This window comes from Eupeodes corollae, chromosome 1 (genome assembly GCF_945859685.1).
Source record: "Eupeodes corollae chromosome 1, idEupCoro1.1, whole genome shotgun sequence".
NCBI classification, from domain to species: domain Eukaryota; kingdom Metazoa; phylum Arthropoda; class Insecta; order Diptera; family Syrphidae; genus Eupeodes; species Eupeodes corollae.
The window spans coordinates 129,380,895-129,402,604 of NC_079147.1; the positions used below are offsets into that span (position 1 = coordinate 129,380,895).

Consider the following 21,710-nt stretch of genomic DNA (forward strand, 5'->3'; position numbering starts at 1 on the left):
TTTTGGTCAGGATTTGAACATTTTATTTTTCAAAATTAAAAAAGAAATTGTGTGCACAGTTCCTTATGCTGTCGAATTAATATTTGTTGATCAAAAATGGCATTGTGATTTTGAAGGGAATATAAAACATTATTTTTTCAAATTTTCATACCTCGATAATGTCTTCATTGTTTTACGAAAATGTAAAACGTGTATTAATAATACTACTGAATATTAAAATTTTCTAAATTTAAATGGAAACATTTTATACATAACAAATTGATTTAAAAAAAATGATTTTTTTGATTAATTAGATGGCATATTAATTCTTGAAGCCAAACATATTTTTTTTAATTTAAAATACAAGTACCAGATGTAAACAGTCTTTAGATATAGGAGCAAGTTCATAAGACACAACTGGGTCTCACGAACTTGCTGCTTTATTGAATCTGCGAATAAAAATGTATTTTTTTATATATCTATGTACATATGTATGTATCTGATAGCAACAAATAACTCGATTGTAATGCATATTTAACTACGAATGTACAAATCCAAATGATGCTAAGCCAACTTTAATTTTGAAATTACCTTTGCTATAATGAAGGAAAACTACTTTTATTTCGTTTACGAACATACAATTAAAGAACACAATAAATACTAATAATATAAAACTCGCGTAATGTGAATGTATCTCTGCTTGCTCATTGCCAGATGTTTTGACAAACAATTTCGTAGGGTTGCTTAATTTATTACTTCTAATGCTCTGATATTTTTGTCGCCACTAATTTGAAAAACTATATAAAGTAACTAATTTAAAAACGAGGCAGATACTTCTTGCAATAATAACTCACTATAAACTAAAATGTGTTTTTTGAAATCGAATTCTAAAGCTTAACATAACTTGAAAGACATAAATAGAATTTTCTAATTATAAATCAGATACATATTAAACAAAAAGCATTCAATGTGAATATTACTGGAACGTAAAATGTATGAATGAAAAGTTAAGGAAAATGTACCTACCTAATATTCCTTGGGAAATCCAAACAAAATTATTCATGGAATATATGGCTCGAGTACAATACAATTTACATTTTAAGGGTTAGATTTGTAGATTTGGGCGTTCATTTGTTAGTTAAGTGTGGCGTGAAAAACAAAGCAAAAGTTTGGGAAACAGCATTTGTAAGGAACAAATCAAAGGCAAGTGAAGACAAACGAAAATGCATATAATACAATAAGGAAGAATCACCTAGATCATACATATGTTGTTTTTATAAAAAAAAAAACTATTACATGCTTAAACTTGGAATTATTTTTAAGACAATTGCTCGAAATCGGTTTATTCACAAAATCCAACGATCATCAACATAAGGACACTGTAGATCGTGTTAATAGTGCATATAGAGCCTGACGGTACATTAAACGGATATAATCGAAAGGCGTTTTACGATTTAAACAAAGAAAAAAATAAAAGAAGAGGCTGGTATGCGACCCAGACTGCTACCATCCCATCCTGTCTGTTGATTTGTCTTGCTTCAAAGCATTATAAAGGTAACTGAGTTTTGTTAAAAAGTCATCAGTTGAAGTGTTTCAAAAAATTAAAAATTACCAACAATATTTTGCATATGATGAAATAGTTTGATTTGGAAATCTATTTTTGTTAAACGAGATTTTTATTCGAAAACCAATTTTTACCAATTTGATGAGCATTTCTTAAAAATCTTTATTTCTTTTATAAGCAAATACAAATTGGATGAATGAAATTAATTTGAAGTCAATATCATCTATTATTCACCATACTAGTTTTTGTAGATTTTAATTTATAAAAAACTGTTGATTTTAAAACAAAAATTACTGAATGTCGAAAACAATATTTTCTGTGAGATGAAATTAGTTTGAAAAACATTTTTTTGATTTTTGAAAAGATATTTGAGTCGAAAATCTTTTTTGTACCAACTTTTAGTGTTGTTCTATCTTAGGTTTTTATTTATTTATTATTATAATGTCCATTCGATCTTTGCCCAAATTTTACTAGATGTGAAAAACATTATTTTTAGTTGCACAAAATTATTTTGGAGTTAAAATCAGTTCTTGTTCGTAAAATATTCGAAGTGACAAATATTTTTTATCAGTTTTTTGAATAAGCGTTAATTTTTTTTTTTGATTACAATGACTTCCTATGGGCAGTTAATAATACGAAACAGAGAAATTAAAACTGGAATTACTGACAATATTTTTTTATATAAAAAAATGGTTAATTTGAGCCATATCTCGGGTAGCTGGCACACCTAAAGAATAATCAAATTTAAAGTCCAAACCATCGAAAATTATGAGCTTACAATTCAAAATAAATACAAATATTGCAATCTTTATTTGCCAGTTTTTTGTAACTTTATTATGCCTACCTCTGTCAATTTATGAAATTGCATAATTGTAGGCCTCTGTTTTCTTTATTGTTGGTACTCGTGGCATGATGGTTAGTTTGACTGTCATACGAGAGGTCTTATGTTCGATCCCTGAATGTGCCACCTAGAGTTTTATTAAGGGGTACTGCCTCTTGCGAGGAATTGACAAATTCTCCAGGAGTAATTCTTGTCATGAAAAAGTACTTCTTTAAATAAGCCGTTCGGATTTGGCATAGAACCTGTAGGTCCCCTCCATTCCTGCAAATACTCGCACACAGGAATGGTTGAGAGTTGTAAGTCACTAGGCCCTGGTTCTCTACGGACTGTTGCGCCACCTTATTTATTATTATTTATTTATTTTATTTATTAACTTCCCATAGGAAGTTATTGTAATGGGTCCGATTTGACAAATTGAAAATTTTGACATTTCTCGACGTTTCAAGGTCCCTAGAGTCGAAATAAAAGATTTTTAGAAAGATGTCTGTGCGTGCGTGTGTACGTACGTTTGTACGTCCGTATGTATGTTCGTCCGTACGTTCGCGACGTTTTTTTCGTCCTCCATAACTCAAGAACCAGAAGAGATATAGACTTCAAATAAATTTTTTTATACAGATAATAAGGCAGAAAGATACAGAAAGGGCTCTCAAGAAAATTGCGTGGGTTGTTTTTTTACCATAGCAGTTTGAAAAAAAGGTGAACATTTTGGTTAACCCTAAATTTCTTACGAACCAAAAACGCTGGAGACTTGAAATAAATTTTAAGTAATATATTGGAACGTGATATCAAAGAAGTGTATTTTTTGAAAAAAAATTCCATTTAACGGTCTTTTTTATAAATCAAAAAAACTGAAAAAAAAATTCGTCACCTTCAAAACCCGAAAAAAAAATAACGAAAGTTGGTTAAAAATGATTTTCGACTCAAATATCTTTTCGAAAATTTTATATAATAACTTCTGACTAATTTTTTCTTATAAGAAATATTGTTTTCAACATTAGGACAAATTTTGAGAAAAATCGAACGAACAGTTTTTTTACAAAAAATAAAAACCTAAAAAAAAAATTTATAAAAGTTGGTAAAAATTGATTTTCGACTCAAATATCTTTTCAAAAATTGTAGATATTGACTTTAAACTACTTTTATCTTTCAAAAAATATTGTTGTTAACATTCAGTAAAATTTTGAAAAAAATGTAATTGACAGTTTTTTGTACAAAAAATTAAAAACCTAAAAAACATTAAACAAAAGTTGATAAACATTGATTTTCTCAAATATCTTTTCAAAAATTCAGTAATTCAGTAATTTTTATATAAAAATCCAACAGTTCGTTTTTTCATAAAAAATTAAATCTACATAAAATAGTACGCAAATTTGGTAAAAATTGATAGGAGTACATATAGACAAACTTTTAAGCAAGACAAATCGACAGACGGGATCGGAAGTTATCAGTGTGGGTCGCATCCCAGCCTCTTTTTTGGCTGCTTTTTTGACATTTATTTTCTTTCTTTTATTTTTTCCTCCAGATTTTTTAAATAACGGCCATCAACTATGTGCCCAATGCAGCTTGCACTCCATTCCAAGACCTGACTAAAACTTTGTTTATACGCCACCTGTGCCAAAGGGCCGTATAGCTACGCACAACCCAAATGCGGATTTCCTTATTCCAAATATACATATTTATTGAATTTAAACAACGATGTACTGATAAAAAAAATTACATACAAAATATCACAAAAATTATTAACTGCGATTTGGAAACTCTTGTAATCGGGTCCGATTTGTAAAATTGAAAAATTCGACATTTCTAGAGGTTTTAAGGTCCCTAGAATCTAAATCAATGATTTTTAAATATTTCTGTACGAAAAGCTGCTTTCGTCATTCATATCTCAAAAACCAGTAAAAATATCGACTTCAAATACAGTCTTTTATTATACAATGTGATGAAATACCAAAATCAATTATTCATATAAATCAATTATATATGAAAAAATATATCTTTCACCTTGAATATAAACAAGAGCTGATTTTACCTCCAGTTTTTGCAACGAAGAAAAACGATTTTCACATCTGGTAAAACTTTGCAAAAAGTCGAACAGTTTTTATGAAAACAAAAATCTACAATAAATACTTACAAAATTGGAGTAAGGTTTTTTTAAGGACCTAGTTTTAAGTAGTTTTTAGGTAAAAATAAAAAAAAAGATGTTGATATTAGTTTGTTTTTAATTTTTAAATGAATACAAAGATAAATAAAATTGAATTGAAGTTAAATGGATCTTAGGGCCGAAAGACATTAAGTATTGTAAATTAACTTAAAGTGTCCCTATGTTACCAGTAAGTTCGTTGTAAGTTATGATTAATTAGGCTAGATTTATGAAGTTTATCTAGCTTTAAGATAGGTTTAAGATTGAAATAATAAAAATGAATTTAAAAAATGTGCTTTGTTTGGATCATAAACCGAAACACATTTTTTCACCTCTCCTTCAATACCGTACAAAGAATACTAAGGTTCCATTCATCATGCTTTCTTACGGCCATATCTTGCAGATCGGCATTGTTAGACTTCAGCTTAGGTATATACATATATACTTCGTCTTAATCGAGAATCATCCTGTCTGATGTTTTCACTTTCGTTCGTTCAGCCTTCAATTCAAACTATGTGTACTTGTGAGTTTCGTTTCACCTGATCATAAAACTTTCGAACTTCATGTTTGCTTTAGAACCTCTCAAAATCTTCAACGTACTTCTGAGAAGTTGTAACTGTGGTCAAAGAGCACAGAAGCAGCTTTTGTCCTTCTATGCAACGTTCGCCTGCATTTGCCTGCCGAAATTCTTCATCCTTGTTGATGGGTTCTTGAAACCGAGCGCGTTAGAGGCGGCTTCTCTAATTACATTATTGTGACTCGGTTGACCCAGCTTGGCATTTAAGCCTTCTAAGACAAGAAGAAATATCGCAGTATTTCTTCCTCTTTCTGCTCGGTCTATCACATCGCATATCCTGCATGGTGGTTAAATCGTTTCCGTGGGCTGTCAACAGTACATCTGTCCGTATCCAAGGCTTGCTGGTGCTTCGCAACAAGTTTTTCCCATTCCATTCCATTTCGGAAATTCCTCAGTTGGCGTCTGGATGAAAGGTGAGGTCATTGTATATATATTTGAAAATATATATACAAAAGTGAGGTGCCTTAGTGGAAACCAAAAACACTCTGATAAAGATGTAAATCCTCGGTAGCCATCTTGGTTTGCCTACAAGGAAAGGCAAACTGTTGATTCATAAACTCATTCAAGTGTGCGTGACATTTCCCCTCGAAATTGTGTCATTTTCCCTAAAAACTCAGTAGGTAATACTACGTATGCTTGAAAACAAGCCAAATATTTTCGTTGAAATTCACATCTATTCGTCGACATTACAAATACAACAATGTAATCCATTGGATTTTGGAGGGTGATATCTACGATTTACAGACATGGACAAAACTATTGGCACACCTGTATTTTTCAAAAGTAACTTATTTTTTTATTAAAAATATTGAGTATTTTTTAAAAATTAGTTTATAATAATTTATTTTATAAAGTATGTGACAAAAAAAATTACAATAATATTTTTAAATTAAAAAAAAACAAAATTAATAAAAGCAATGCATTTAATTTAATAAAGAAAAAAATTAATTAGTATACTATTATTGTTAATAACTCCTTTGTTGTGTTGTTTTGTTGTTTCCTGACCAATTTTGGACCATTGTTTTGCTGAAATTAAAAACTCTCATCAAGACCCAATTTCTCCGCACTTTTCTTGAGATTATTCTTAAATATATTTATAAATACCATCTTATGCATATTGCATAATGCCATCAATAAAAACTAACTGCCCTAACCCCGATGCCGCAGTAGCCCACTCCATACCCTGACTCCATACACGACTGTTGGAAACAAATTTTCTCTGCTAAGGGCAGTGTTTGGTTTTGTGTATGAGGAGTATTGTAGAGGATCAATTCCTTGACCACATAAGTAGTTTATTTTGGATCATTGTTTTGCTAAAAATAAAAACTCTCAGGAAGACCCAATTTATCTGCACTTTTCTTGTGATTATTCTAAATATCTTCAAAAATACCATCTTATGCATAATACAATCTATAAAAACTAACTGCCCTAACCTCGATGCCGCCGCAGCGCACCCCCATACCATGACTCCGCCAACTCCATACAAAGGGAAAACAAAAAACAAAACAATAAACAAAGCAATGGAAAACATTATTAAAATAGATGCTGAATTCGATTTAATTTTAATAGAAGGTGTCCGAAAAAATAAATGTCTTTATGACAAAAGCGATGCCTTCTATTTTAATAAATTAAAAAAAAGAAAAGGCGTGGAAGGCAATAGCTGAAAAAAGCAAAAGGACATACATGTAAGCAATTCATAAAATATGTTATTTGCAAAAAGTATTTATGTACGTGTTTTTATATTTTAGATTCAGAATGCCCGTTGCAGTGGAAGGCCCTTCGAGAAAGGTACTCGACGGAACTTAGGAAGCTAAATCAACCTTCTCCAACGAAATTAATGACAACATTGAAACGGCACAGTTTTTCAGTCATGATGGTGGTGCTACCGCAGAAGATTTTTCCACTGGCACAGCCTCATCAAAAAAAAAGGAAAACAGTATTTAATAGGTTATGCGAAAAATTTGGCAAGGTAGTGGAAAAGCTTGATGGAAGTTTTATCCCTTAACACTCAATCGCTGAGAGATTTTATCATCCATTATGGCAATGATGCGAGCGAATTTTCTCCGCGTTTTCTGGAAGCATATGTAACGTCGTTAACAAAATTCGCCAACGGGCTACCAATAATCCAAATGAATCTTCAATTATGCGACGATCGCCAGAAATTTTCATCTTTTGGTTAGAGGAGGGTTCCAGGATATGGTCGCATAATATTTGTGCCCAACGGAAAAACAGCATCGCCCACAAAGTAATGCGGGTTTTGAACAAGTGAGTCCGGCAAGTTTTTCGTCTGAGGAATTGGAAGTTTATTTCCCAAAAGTTTCTTTTCAAAACATCTGACCTGAAAGATTCCTAGTCAGGAAAAAAATTATATTTATAGGTAAGACCATGAGGAAAAAGAGTTTTGGTTTTGTATCACCATCGCTTTGGCTTCCATACGCTCCAATGTCAATGTGGGTGAAGCAATATTTCGCATCGCAAACGGCCATAAGAACAATGCTGAAGAACTTCTTATAATAAAAGTACTGACTTCCACTATTGGGTGGACATCTTAGGGCAAAATGTTTGCCATCGATTGACCCCAGATAATTGGGCATGTTCCACAAAGTCCAGAAGTCGTCAGTAATCATTTTAAAATCTTGGGTACTGGGTTCAGACATATAGATTGGGTACAAAGCTTTCCACAATAGCTCTGACGTTTCCAGTACTATTTGCCGAACAGTTTCTTTCCCTAACTTGAACGACCAGGCCAGTGACTAAAAAGGGGTGCCTTGTGACAAGTAAGTAGGTAAAAAGGTAATATGGCAAAAACCATTCCTTCTCCTGTCCCTGTTTATTTCTCGAACAGTACAAGAACGTTTCCTTCTTTTTTTTAAGTAGATCGTCCATTTCTTCCAAAACACAAAGTCCTTCAAATACTGTACTTGCTAGCTTTAACGGTGATTATCCGTTCATTATTATAGTGCATTTAGACTAGTTATGACATATTCCAAAAGTAATTTTTAGAGTGCACTCCGTCTGTTGGAATTGTTGCATTGTTGAAAACTCCTTCACTCCAAAAATAAATAAAGAGCAAAGATTACACTCTTTCCTCTGACAATTGGAAGTAATTTTTGTTTCATTTAATAACACTGATGTTTTCGACGAGTTTTCATGGGTAAAAAATTAGGGTTCTTCAGAAAAAATGATTGAATGGAAGAAGAGCCAAATAAGTGCTGAAAACATTTCAAAAATCGTAGAGATTTGTTTATGCCTTCCTGGGTCTAATGCCCATCGGAGAGAGTTTTCTCAATTTTAAACAATTTATGGACAAACGAAAAAAACAATGTGAAAATTAAAACAATCAAGTCTATTTTAATTTGCAAATGCAAATATGAATTAAATTGCATCGAATTTAAGAATTATTTAAAAGGAAAACGTTTAAGGTTTGTTAATTTACTACTTTTGAAATAAAAAAAAATTTAAAACTGTTCATAATTTTGCAATTTTTGGGTACTGTTCATTATATTTTCTCGGAAAATATGGTCTCCGTGGGTATAGAGCACAAAATATTAAAATAAAAAATCACCAACATTTTTTTTATTTATTAAAATTAAATCTTTAAAATTATATACCTATACATACATATCGCTCATTTTGACAATACTACAAAAAAAAATATCAATCCCTCATGCAGCAGAGTGTACAATATTTTTTGTAATCCCATCTTTCGCTAATACAAACAAATTGGATGGTTTGCCCACTTGAGAGTACCCCACGTATAATTGTCCGTATGAAAAATATGAAGTGCTCAAATCTAAGCCGCAGGCAGACATCGTGTAGCCTTGAGACTTATTGATAATCATTGCAAATGCCAATTTAATTTGGAAATTGAAGGCGTTTGAATCAAATCTGTGGATATAATAGGGATTCGCGGTAATAATATATTTTCACCTCGAAATATACTATTTAGAATTATGGCTTCGATAACTTTTTTCATTCATTTTTTAATTACTGTGATGGGTTCAAATTACGAAACAAAATTACCGGAGATCCATCCTTAAGTTGTAAATTATGCGGTAGCATGCCTGTTAAATCCAATGAGTTCAAATTCAGTTGGACAATTTACAGCTTCGATATCATCACAAACTGTATAAATAGATTTGTATGACACCAAGTCTTCTGGTAACAAATGCTGTATCTTGAGATTTAATTGGTTGACATCCACATTTGTTGCTAATTTTTCTTTCTGCCGGCCACACAAATGATTCGTACATTGTCTGCTTACATCGGTAAATATCTGGTCAATGAGAGCATCTTGTGAATCAATAATCGTGCAGAAATCGACCGGTAATTTTATACATCTAGTTTCATCTGTAGTAACTTTTCCGTCACCTGTATCTAACAGTTGTTTGGAGAATGCTTTTTTTTAAATTCATTTTTATTAATTCATTCTTAAATCTATCTTAAAGCTAGACAAAAATTCATAAAACTAGCCTAATTATCCATAACTTACAACTAACTTAATGGTCCCATACGGACACTCTAAGTTAAACTATAACACTTACTACTAATGCCTTTCGGCCCTAAGATCTATTTTAACTTCAATTCAATTTTATTTATTTTTGTATTAATTAGAAAATAAAAAAAAAAACTAATATCAATATCCTTTTTATTTTTGCTTAAAAACTACTTAAATAAGGTCCCTAATATAAAACTTAAAACTAACTTAAACTACCTATTCTACCTATAAACTACTTAAAACTAGAACAACCACAGCAGCAAATCTAACTTTTTTTGTTTTTATATTTTACTGTCTTTTTTGTGTGTGTTTTTTTTTTTAATTTTGTTTGTTTCTTAAATTCCATGTTTTTTTTGTTTGTTTTTTTTTTTTTTTTTTTTTTTGTTTGGAGAATGCTTCAGGGGATGGATCTTCAAGCATTTGAACACGGTTATTTACTTTCAGTTGTACTTTTTGAACATAAGGCAACAGTGGCAATGATTTTAAGAACGTGTTGATTTCATCAGCGTACGTTGAACGCAGAATAACGAGAAGTGTTTGTCTGAAATCAAATGAAAAGAGTGCTGCCAAATAGTCTGTCTTTTTTTATATTTTTCAATGTCCTGTTCAACGCCTCAAGCGAATGTTTGTGTGCCATAGTGCATTCATCCCAGATGATAATTGTACACTGTTGCAGCACTGTGACCATTGATGATTGTTTTTTTTTATATTAGACACGGTATAAGTTATTTTCAATATTTAGTGGTAGTTTAAATACTGAATGAGCTGAGCTGCCTCCATCCAATAAAGTTGCCGCAATGCCAGAAGATGCCACAGCCAATGCGATACCATTATTTGATCATGATTGGTGCGATTCGTATTAGTGAATGCATACCGAAATAATTGAGTGGTAAGTTGACAATGATAACGCAAAAATCCTCCATAGCAATCAATGCTTCATTGTACGTACTTCACTGAATAATATTGTAAGATCTTTGCACCGTGTATGATATTGATGCAGTTAAAAATTTTAAAAATAGATACAAACCTATTCTCAGATCTACCGATTGTATATGCAAAATTTCATTGAAATTGGTTAAGCCGTTTTGGAGGAGTATGGCAACTAACACTGTGACAAGAGAATTTTACATATTAACTATATATATATACATATATACATACATATATATATTAACTCTTTTTCTTTCTTGATTATTTTTGGTGTTTTGAGTTTTGTTCGATTCTTTCGTCATTATACATTTTTTTCGAAATAGAGCGTGGTTTAACTTATGAAAATTGTTGCCATAATTCGTTCTTATTTATTTCGAAAAATAAATATTGTGTGTCATTACGGAAAAATTGTACCCATACCTACCTACATATGCAGATTTTTTATTTTTTTTTATTCGCATGCCACTTATTTTCCTTTCGATCAAATATTATCTAAACCAGCACACCTTCGATACTTAGATTGCATGGCTAAGAATATCAAGAACGTAGTTTGAATTTGCATCATCAATTGATCAATTAAATTTCAACTTTGTTCTGCATCGTTGTTAATTATGATCGTGAACGTGGGTAAAACCAATGAATTTGTTGTTCTGCTTGAAGAAATTTTGGACGTGTTTTTCGTTTTTTAACTTAAAAGTTAAGAAGATTGCAAATAGAATTTTGTCCACAATTTTAGCCATATACATAAGTGGAATTAACTAAAGCTTAGTTTGTGTGCATTTTTTGTTGGTTAAGTTGTTCTCAAAATGATGAATGCACCTCCTTCAGCCGCTCTTCGTTTAGTTCGTGGTCAATTTAAGGCTTCTCTGACCAAGCTTATAAAGTATACGAAATCCATAGACGACAGGACTACATTAGCTGGTTTGTACGTACGCTTGTCTAAGACAACAGATTTATGGGACGAATTTTATACCTCTCAACCTATTCGTGCAATCTGTACTATTGCCGTCCATTCGAAAATGAAATACGTTACGTTCTTAAATCTCATATGTGACCATTTAAAGAGAATATAATTTTAAAGTCCCGTTCATGATAAAACAAAATTATGATGAATCTTTAGCTACTTCATTTATTTTGTCCTTTAAAATTTGCATTTCCACATATGTAATTTGTCTCATTACCCGAAGATGAAATAATAATATTATCTTTAGTGGATGCCGTTGTTTTAATTGCCTCGGGAATTCTTATTGAGGGAACAAATGAATTTTGTATAGTGGTATTACTTAGAACTCGGCTACTTATAATTATATGTGGCAGTTTGAATGAACATGGTCTTAAAAATTCTATCAAACCACTTCCACTTAAGGCTAAGCTCCTCGTAGTTCCTTCACATATAAGTAAACCAGTTGCAGCATCTTCAAGAGTGAATATCCAACTTTTGGAACCTCTAAGACTTATCCATTGATCGTGAAGAATGGATTTTGTTAAAAAACAATGACTAATAGCACTGCTCAAATGGTTCAGTAATGAAACTGCACAACTTTTATCGTTCAGATAGAGTGCGTTGCAGAGTTGGAGCGTTGCTATGTATGTGAGGGAACGGTTAAAATGCAAATTTAAGGTCTCTTCTGTAGAGGATAGTGAAATTGAATATATTTTTGTTGAGTTAACTAATCACAGTGGAAAGTTCTTATAATTACCATATACAGACCAAACAGAAACATTAGTATCTCTCCACTTATTTCTACCTTTGAACAAATTTCAGTTTCTTATCTAATATTATTCTATGTGGAGATTTCAATTGCAACCTTTTTTAAGAAAATAACTTTCTCAACGAATTTCTCTCTCTTTATCTTTACTCCGTAAATACATGCACTGCCACCCATTTTTCAAATTCTGACCCCACTCTGTTGGATTTATTTCTTGTGACTGATCAAAGCAAAGTGATTCTTCTCGATCAGTTGACTGCGGCAGCTTTTTCAAAGCATGATTTAATATTTTATTCGTTTCATCGAATACCGTGATTTCAAACAAATCAACTATGCTTCATTTGAAATAGATCTTAGAAGCATAAACTGGAATAATATTTTGGAAATCCGATCACCCAGCGAGCAGGTAGATTTTCTGAATAGCGGGGTGAATAGATTATTTGAGAGCCATGTACAATTAAAAACCAAAAACTGCGCTCCTCACAACAAACCATGGTTCACAAATGACATACGTTCTTTGATGAGACAGCTTGACCTAGCCTATAGACGGTGGAAACTCTTTCGTCTTGACAGCTTTCACCAAAAATGTTCCTGTTTGCGCAGCAAAACTGTTCAAAAATCCGCTTTGTATGCAACTCGCATCAACGCGTCTGTAGGAAATAAGCAAATTTTGAAGAATATCGATGTTGGAAAAGTATCTTGTGGTTTGGCTGAAGATATAGACATCAACGCTCTCAACAAATCTTTCGTTTCTAACCCAATTATTAACCACCAATCGTTAGATCCCCTACAATATTTTGAAGAGATTTTTTTAATCGCATACCTCAAACTCAAATTCATCTATGTTTTCTGCAATAACTGCGGAAGATATTGTAGAAGCACTCCTCTCTATTAAGTCTAATGCTATATGCCTTGATAATATGCACCCTTCGTTTTTAATTATTACTAAAATTAAAATAGTAGTAAAATTATTTTACCAACGCTCTTGGCCGTTATTACCTATGTATATTTTTATTTTTTTTTGTTTTTTTTTACACTTCAGAATTTCAGAAAGTAGTAAGCGTCAAACTACGATCAGAGGCTCATGATAAGTGCATGTGTTAGTTTTTAGTAAAAAATAATACAAATATAGCCTAACACACGCACAAAATACAAAACAAAATTAGCAATTAACTATTACGGAACAAAAAATAAAATGAGAACGTTTACGATAGTGGAGCACTGGTTCTAAACAATGATTTTAATCCCACCTTATTTAAATTTAAATCTATCGATGAACAGTTTATGTTTTATAAAATGCTCATTCGACTTAAAGCTTCATTCTTCCCATAGTTAGTTCTATGGAAGTCAATATGTATAAAATCAAATGTGCTCAGGTGATGAGTTCCGCTCCGGTAATTCAAATGTACACAAGAAAGCAAATAAGGTGCATCAATTTCACCATTAATGAGTTGATGGAAAAATACTAAGTCATTATTAACACGCCTTTGATGGAGAGATTGCATTTGAAGAAGTAGAATACGATGTTCATAGGAAGGCAGATCATAGGGATCTTCCCAAGGAAGACCTTTTAGGGCAAAGCGAATGAAATTATGTTGAATTAATTCAATGCGTTTTCTATCAATTTCGTAATAGGGAGTCCATACCTGCGAAGCATATGGCAATTATACAAAGAAAGGGTAACATAGGGATCATTGAACTCCTTTGCCCAGCGTTTTATAAAACCAAGCATAGAACTTGCCTTATTAACAATAAAATTAATGTGATGTGTAAATTCTAAGTTTGAACACAATGTACACCAAAATCTTTAAATGTGGAGACACGACAGAGTTTTTGCTGTGATATACAGTAGTCAAATACGTTGCTGATCATTTTTTTGGTGAAAGTTATCGTCTGGCATTTTAAAGGGTTGAGTAAAAGGCTATTTTTCCCACACCAAAATGTGAAACTATCAATGTCGGCTTGTAAAAGAATACGAGAAGTTCACTTGAGCGTAGACATGACGATACATCGTTAATAGACAGGATGAACAGAAAAGGGCCAAGATAGCTTCCCTGGGGAACACCAGATTGAGCAACAAAAGGTTCAGAATGACAATTTATAAATTTTACCTCGTAGGAGCTGTTTCAAGGTATGACTTAATCCAAGCTAAGAAAAATGGTGGAAAACCATGAGCCTTAAGTTTAATTAAAATAATTCCATGGCTAAGTTGGTCAAAAGCTTTAGAAAAGTCAGTGTATACACAGTCAACTTCATAACCTTGTTCTAAAGCGTTTGAACATATGTTTGAGAATGTGAGGAGATTAGTAACGGTTGATCTTTTTTTCACAAAACCATGTTCCTGTTCGCAAATGATATTTTTACTAAAACATGATACGCTTTCACAAACAACTTGTTCAAATACTTTAGGAATGCAATAAAGCTTTGCAATGGGCCTGTAGTTGCTTATATCCGACTTGTTACCTTTCTTGAAAATTGGTGTTAGAAATGACTTCTTCCATATACTGGGAAATTTGCCTGTTTTAAGAGAAAGTTTGAATAAAAACGGGGTTCAACTAAAGCATTACTACACTTTTTAAGTACTATCGGGGGAATACCATCAGGACCGGCTGAGCAGTCATCATTCAACGCAGATAAAAGATCAAGGACCGTACTCTGTAGCACAGGTATGTGACTACAGCTAGTTTGCAAAAAAGTGTGAAGATTATAAAAATATACTTCATCAACTTCTTGAGGGCTATTAACAAATGACTCACGGAAATTCGTAACATAACAAGCATATACAAAATTAGCAAGAGATTTAAATTGGTTAAAGAGTTCAACGTAAAAAGAGAAGTTGACTGGAGACAGAGTTTTGAGATACGTTTTCCATGCTTTATTTCTTTTGTTACGCAGTAAACGCAATTCTTTCGTGTACCAAAGTTGGCTAAAGTTTGTATTTCTTGATTTCTTTATCGGAACATTTTTTTTCAAAACAATAATTAAGCATCCTATAAAAATTTGAAACTGCTTCGTCAATGTTAGAAAATGCTAGTGTATCAGCAATTCCAGAAATGCTGGAAATTAGCTGTTCTGAAATCAAAATTATATAAGCAATCAAAAGAATTACTGTGATTAGTAAGGTGATTACTTAAGTCAAAAAAATGTCCAAAGGGGGGTGATATTTGTCAATATTAGTAATTCCTAATCTAGATTCTAGAACAAGAGTACTAATAGCGTCAGAAGAAACGACTAAATCGAGGATTCGATTTTTTGAGTTTTTAATACAGCTTGTTTGCTGTAAGTCAGTAAGAAGGACTTTATCGAGAAGAGATAGATCCATTTATGAAGAAGAAGGAGAAAGGAATTCCAGTCAATGTGTGGTAAATTAAAATCACCTAGAAGTAAGATATTGGTGTCAGAGCTGGACAAATTAATAAGATAGTCTAATGCCAAGGAGAAATCGTTATAAACAGACTCCAAACTTTTTGGAGGAATGTAATCGTTTAAAATGAAAAAAGTCTTAGTCTATTATTATCTTTACACATACCAGTTCCATTGATAATACAAATGGAAAAGTTACAGAAGAAGAGAAATATGTATTTTTTACCGCTATGAGAACACCTCCACCTAAATCCTTTGCATTACCAACATGACATGATCGTTTCTGTAAACTTCGAACTCTTGACTAAAAAGTTCTATGTCGGAAAAGGTTGAATTAAGCCAAGTTTCTGGCAAAACGAATACGTCGTGTGGAAATGATTGGGAGTTAAGAAAAATGTCAGTAGTCTTGCTACGAAGTCCCCTTACGTTTTGGTAGAAGAGCGCAATCCTGTTAAGTTTTTTGATTTGTTTTTCAAAGAAACACCCTGTTTTTGACTTTGAGTAAATTCTTTGACTTAAGTCTCTCCGGGCCATATATTTGGGTTGCAAATAGAATCAAAGTATGTGGTATTCATTATTAATTTAAAAGAGGAAACAAAGCTTTTTGGTTTACTGATCTTAGTACACCTGAGAGATGAGCTGGAAGGTATGCTCTTGGTTTATACTAAGTGGGAACTTATATCTTCTGGATAGTAGTAACTGGGTCCAAAAACTTCAAAAGGAGACGATCTCAATATTGCCATTTTTATCAAAATATTTTGAGAAAATTATACAAAAATAAATGAATGAGTTTCTTAATCTGTTCAGTCTATGAACCCCCAAGCAATCAGGCTTTCGAAAGAAAAACAGCTGCATTACAGCTTTGTTAAGTGTCTCGGAAGATATAAGGAAAGCTATAGACGAGGATAATGTCACATTTTTAATACTCCTCGATTTCTCAAAAGCGTTTGACATTGTAAATCAAATGGTACTTTGCGAAAAGCTCTTACGTCATTTTAACTTTTCTTCCTCCGCAGTCAAGGTCTTATTTTCATACCTTAATGATCGAGTGCAAGCAGTAGAGGTTTACAGAACTCTATCCAACTTCTTACCTGTCGTAAGGGGTGTTCCGCAAGGTTCGATTCTTGGCCCGTTGTTGTTTTTAATCTATATTAACGAACTTCCTTCAATTGTAAGACAATGTTCAATACGCCTGTATGCTGATGACAAGCAACTCTATTTGAGCTGCCCATTGAGACGCATTGAACACTCTGCAGCTTGTATAAATGAGGACTTAAGCTTGATTGCGCGTTGGTCGGTTAATAACTGCTTACTTCTTAACCCAAAGAAATCAAAGTGTCTCGTGGTTTAAAAAAACAAAATTTATGTGTCTTACTTTCCAGCAATCCTTTTGAAAAACTGTCCTATTGCTTATGTCAACTCAGCTAAAAATATAGGTGTAGTTTTTAACCGCAGCCTTACCTGGGCACATCATATAAACAACACAATTGTGAAATCGTATGTTGTTCTACGCATGCTATGGTCAACACAGCACTTTATTCCTTTAACAATTAGAATTCTGCTAGTGAAAACGCCGATTTTACCTCTGCTTACTTACGGCTGTGAAATATTTTGTAAGTTAGACTTCGAGAGTAAAAGGAAATTACCGGTTGCATTTAATAGCGCAATAAGATATATTCACGGGCTGCACCTGAACGTCATCTGAACGTCAGTTCTTTGTCAACTCAGTAAGAATTTGGAATTCATTGCCGCGAGAAGTAAAAAGTATTAAAGAACGAAACAAATGCGAAAGGAACTTAAACTTAACCTTAATAATACATAGATTAAGTTATATTCGCAAATTTATAAAAATATGTAAAACTTGAATTATAATCAATCATTAGCTACTGTACATTTTACAAGCTACACTATAAATAAGATATTGTATCTTAAAGTGTAAGCTAATCAAGAAAATGAATAAATGCTAAAAATACTAAATACTACTTTTATCACTATCTCGGCGGATCATTGTTGGTAATTGTTGGTTACAAATATAATTTTTGGTTGAAAGAAAATGGCAGGACAGTAATTAATTTACTGTTAACTCAAAATACCTATATCTCGTTGGAGTAACTGCTAAATACGGGGATGATAATTCTATAATGAAACTTGAATCATTTTTAAATAGTGGAAACGGAACCAAATTGAAAAGCTGAATTTCTTGGTTATCAACTAAGGAATAATCATTTCAAATACTATTGAGTCATTAAGACTTCGTCCTTTGATGGATGATAGCTTAAAAATATCTAAAACAGATGCTGTAGGGATGTTAAGATAAGGCCGAACATTGTTGCGAATAATTTGTAGTTGTTTAAGAAATTGTGACGGCGAAATGAAATGAGGATACATTATTAAGACTTAGGAGAACGTCAAGTAATGTGTCTTGCAACCTCTCGAGGTTCGTAATGGATAAAATCAAATATTATGTTAACGCTAAAAAACTCTGGCTTACATCAATTATTTCTTGATGCCTTTCAATATTGTTTAATGATAATTCGAACATAGTCTTGCTCTGTGAGCTGCAAATTGTTTCGTTTAAGCAGATTTACCGTTGAATCTGCGATCGAGCTCTGCTTTTTTAAGAGATGTACTAGGTGCTGTTCATCTTGTTGGACCAAAGAGATCTGCTGCTGCATGTCTTAAGCATCATCTTGATCCAATACCCCGATAGGCTGTGTGCAACGTTGCCGACAAAGTCGAAAGGAGATCTAGCAATCCTAACCCGTTTGTTATAGGAGGTAGGAAAGTAATGGACAAGGTCGTTTTTTGATTTAGTTATGACCACTGTATGTTTCAATGCAGTAATTGTGGGCAAAGAGGCAGGATTAGTTTTTAATTCACCTAGCTCTGCCCAATATGAAGACAAATTGTAAAATATGTGAATGTTCCAAAAGCTACTGACTGCTAGCAGTACCAATATCCTATTGGGTTGTCGAATTTAGTCATCTTTATGGGTTCAGTATCTGCGGCGGTTGTGAATGGAAACAATAGCAACTAAAACATAATAATGTTACCAAAAAATTGAAGATGAATTTTCCACTTCTTAATCTCATTGACGGTTGGGTTTTTGTTGGTGCTTTCAAAGTCTCTTCTTGCTGCCTTTTATAATCAATCAGTAAAGGACAAAGGTTATTGATGGTTCTTTGGTATGTTCCTGTATCTGTTTTAACATGCGCTACACGCACTAAACCATCCGTTCCCTTAACGACTTCGATTACACGTCCAAGCTTAAATTTCATTGGAGGCTGGTGTAAATCTTTTAAAACAACCATTGTTCCAGGTTAAAAATGCTGTTGAATGGGCTGAACCTGACGACATTTGTCTATCTTGAGACTTTGTGATCAGAAATGTTAGGCTCTGGAAGAGAAGTTAATGAAGCGCCAATTAGAAAATGACCTGGAGTTAATGCATACAAGTCATTAGGATCGGAGGAGTTGGGTGTAAGTGGGTGTGAATTTAATATGGATTCGATTTCAACCTCAACTGTTGAAAGCTCTTCATAAGTTAAAGAAGCTTCTCCCGGATTTACTAGCGGCCTCCCAAAGTCCTCCAAAGTGAGGAGAGCGTGGTGGATTATGTTTCCAATTGTTGTTTCCATTTTCAGACAATTTGAATTGATTGATGTTTGAGATTTGGGTGAATCAAGAAACTCTTGGAAATCTTTCAATTGATTTCTTGTCCCAACAAAATTTGTGGCATTGGGTGGTATGCGAAATGCTTTGTCTCGGTCTCATGAGATTGAGCTCTGAGAATGAGCTCGAGATTGTGAGATAGAGCATTTGCAATGAGACAAAGCTCAATTCGGTAAACAAGAACTATGTCTCATCTCACTATCTCAGTCTCAAAATGTCTTCTTCAAGTGAAAGTAGTGTTTGTGATAACTCTTCAAAAAAAAACGATGATACAAATATTTTGTTTGTGAATTTTATTAAAAGAAATACAGTTCTTTTGACAAAAAGTCAAACTCCTGACCTAAAAAAAAGAAAAAAAAATGCTTTAATAGCATTTAAATCGGAGTTTGAAAAAAAAATTGGCAAAAATATTGAAATAAATCAAATTTAAAAAAAAAAAATATCAAAATAAGAATAAAAGAAAAATGTGATCGCAATAAAAGGGGAAATAGAAAAATAGAACTTAAGTCATGAGAAAAGGATTTATTTGATTTATTCAATGGTGGGTCTGAAAATCTGAATCCGGTGGTAAATAGGCTTGAAGGTAAAATACAATTGTTTTTTATAATAATTGTTTGATTTTTCCTTATGAATACTTTATTACAGGAGCAGAAAGTGTAGCCATAAGCAGGGACGAATCCTCTAATTCCGTTTCAAATGCAACGAACATTTTGAAGGATTCGTCACGGAAAAGAAGACATGCTTATATTGAAATAGAAGTTTTATAAAACTACGAGACGGGGGGGGGGCGGATAGGCTTTTTAATGCGCACGTGAGTGCAATTAATTGCTCCAATGCAAGATGGGAATTGATACTTATTTGGCCAAATTACTTTTTCGGCATATGTCTGCTCCAACGTATTCGGATATTTAATCTAGTCCTCTTTTTTGCTTACAATTTTTTCACCAACTTCGATGATGATCCTAGATACCGAACTTTGGTCGATTCCGAAATCTTCGGCAATTCCGATTTGAAAACCAGGATCAGCAACGAATCGCAGAAAAACCATCATTCTGGTTTTATTAGATGAACGACCATCCCGAAAAGTATCACTACTTAGAAAAAAATAATCTGTTAAGGCCTCAATTTGAGTTTGGGTAAACCTATACAAAATTTTATAATTTCCTGTTGACTCAACAGGAGCAAAAATATTCATGTACTCAGCCATTGTTATTCCTGAGACAACTAATTTCCAGTCTCAACATTTTACGAGCTTTGGCTCATTTGAATGAGACAAAGCTTTTTTTCCGCAAACAGAAACGTCTCAAATGAGATAGATCTATAAAATGAGATCGATCTTATTTTTGTGAGATTTGTCTCAAAACAATTTTGCATACGAAAGCTAGCAAAAGCTCAAAATAATGAGATTTGAGAATGAGACAATACATTTCGCATACCACCCACTGAATCTCTTTACCCTCTTATACAAACATTTCTAACAAAATATATAAATCATAGTTTAAAATGAATATACAAAATTCTGGAATTAATAATTTGTTTTTAAGACCTGTAACATTATAGCAACCAGTAATTAAATTAGACAAATCTGCAGAAATCGAATTATAGTGGCAGACGGCATCGGAATGTTAGGTTGATTTATGACGTTGAGCTAATCCTGGACTCGAACAATGTTGACCTATACTTTTGTGACTTATAGATGGCTCCCTAAGCGTATTGGAATTGTTTTTGAAGTATTCCTCTCATGAAGCTTCGATTTCAGTTCAAAAAGTGTTTTCCTTTTCTTCCGGTAAATAAAAGTTTGTTCTCGGTAGACCACAAGTCCGATTCCTTTTAACTTATGTGCAGCATTTAATATTTTTTGTGCAGTTGCTTTGTCACTGAACTTTAATATCATTGTAATTTTATTGTTGTGCCGGTTGATGAATTCTTGTGATTTCTCATACTTCAATTATGTATTCACATCTAGATCGAGAAGGCTAAGACAAGTTTGTTTTGCTTGACTATCCTTGTCAGTTTTCTCATCTGGGCCAAATGCAATACAACCATTCTTTCATGCGATTTTTCGTGTAAAAATTCTAATTTTTTCAAGTGTTTCACATTAGCTTTCAAAAGCAGCTAAACGTCCCATAAGGTGTTTATTTTGAGACCGCTAGAGCTGTATTTCGACGGAAATAGCTCATATGTCATCTTTAGTTAAAATATTTTTCAAATGTTCTGTGAGGCAACCATCAACAATAGATTTGATTTCGTTAATTTGTGATAAAGTTCTCATATTTGTGCTTTTATTGAGATTCCTTCTTTGTGGGGGGTTTAGATGGAGATATTTCCCCCAATTTTCGTTTCGATAGCATACACAATTAACTCACACAGGCAAAGAAGAAGCAAGCTTTCTGTTCTGACCGTGCGAAACTTAAATTAATTTATAAATCCTACCTTTT

The 21,710-nt window shown here is 32.8% G+C and overlaps 1 protein-coding gene across 5 annotated transcripts in view; it reads right to left on the reverse strand.

Moving 5' to 3' along the window:
* The window catches only part of LOC129953659 (A disintegrin and metalloproteinase with thrombospondin motifs 9), a 161,069-nt gene that overhangs the window by 134,112 nt on the left and 5,247 nt on the right, over positions 1–21,710 (reverse strand). The window contains exon 1 of one of the 5 annotated variants that reach the window (XM_056066987.1): positions 1,006–1,150. The exons of 3 other annotated variants lie outside the window; for them this stretch is intronic. The gene's annotated coding sequence lies outside the window, so the exon portion shown is untranslated. Of the gene's footprint in view, positions 1–570; positions 822–1,005; positions 1,151–21,710 lie in introns of those variants that run through there. One more of the 5 variants, XM_056066986.1, reaches the window with a different exon arrangement.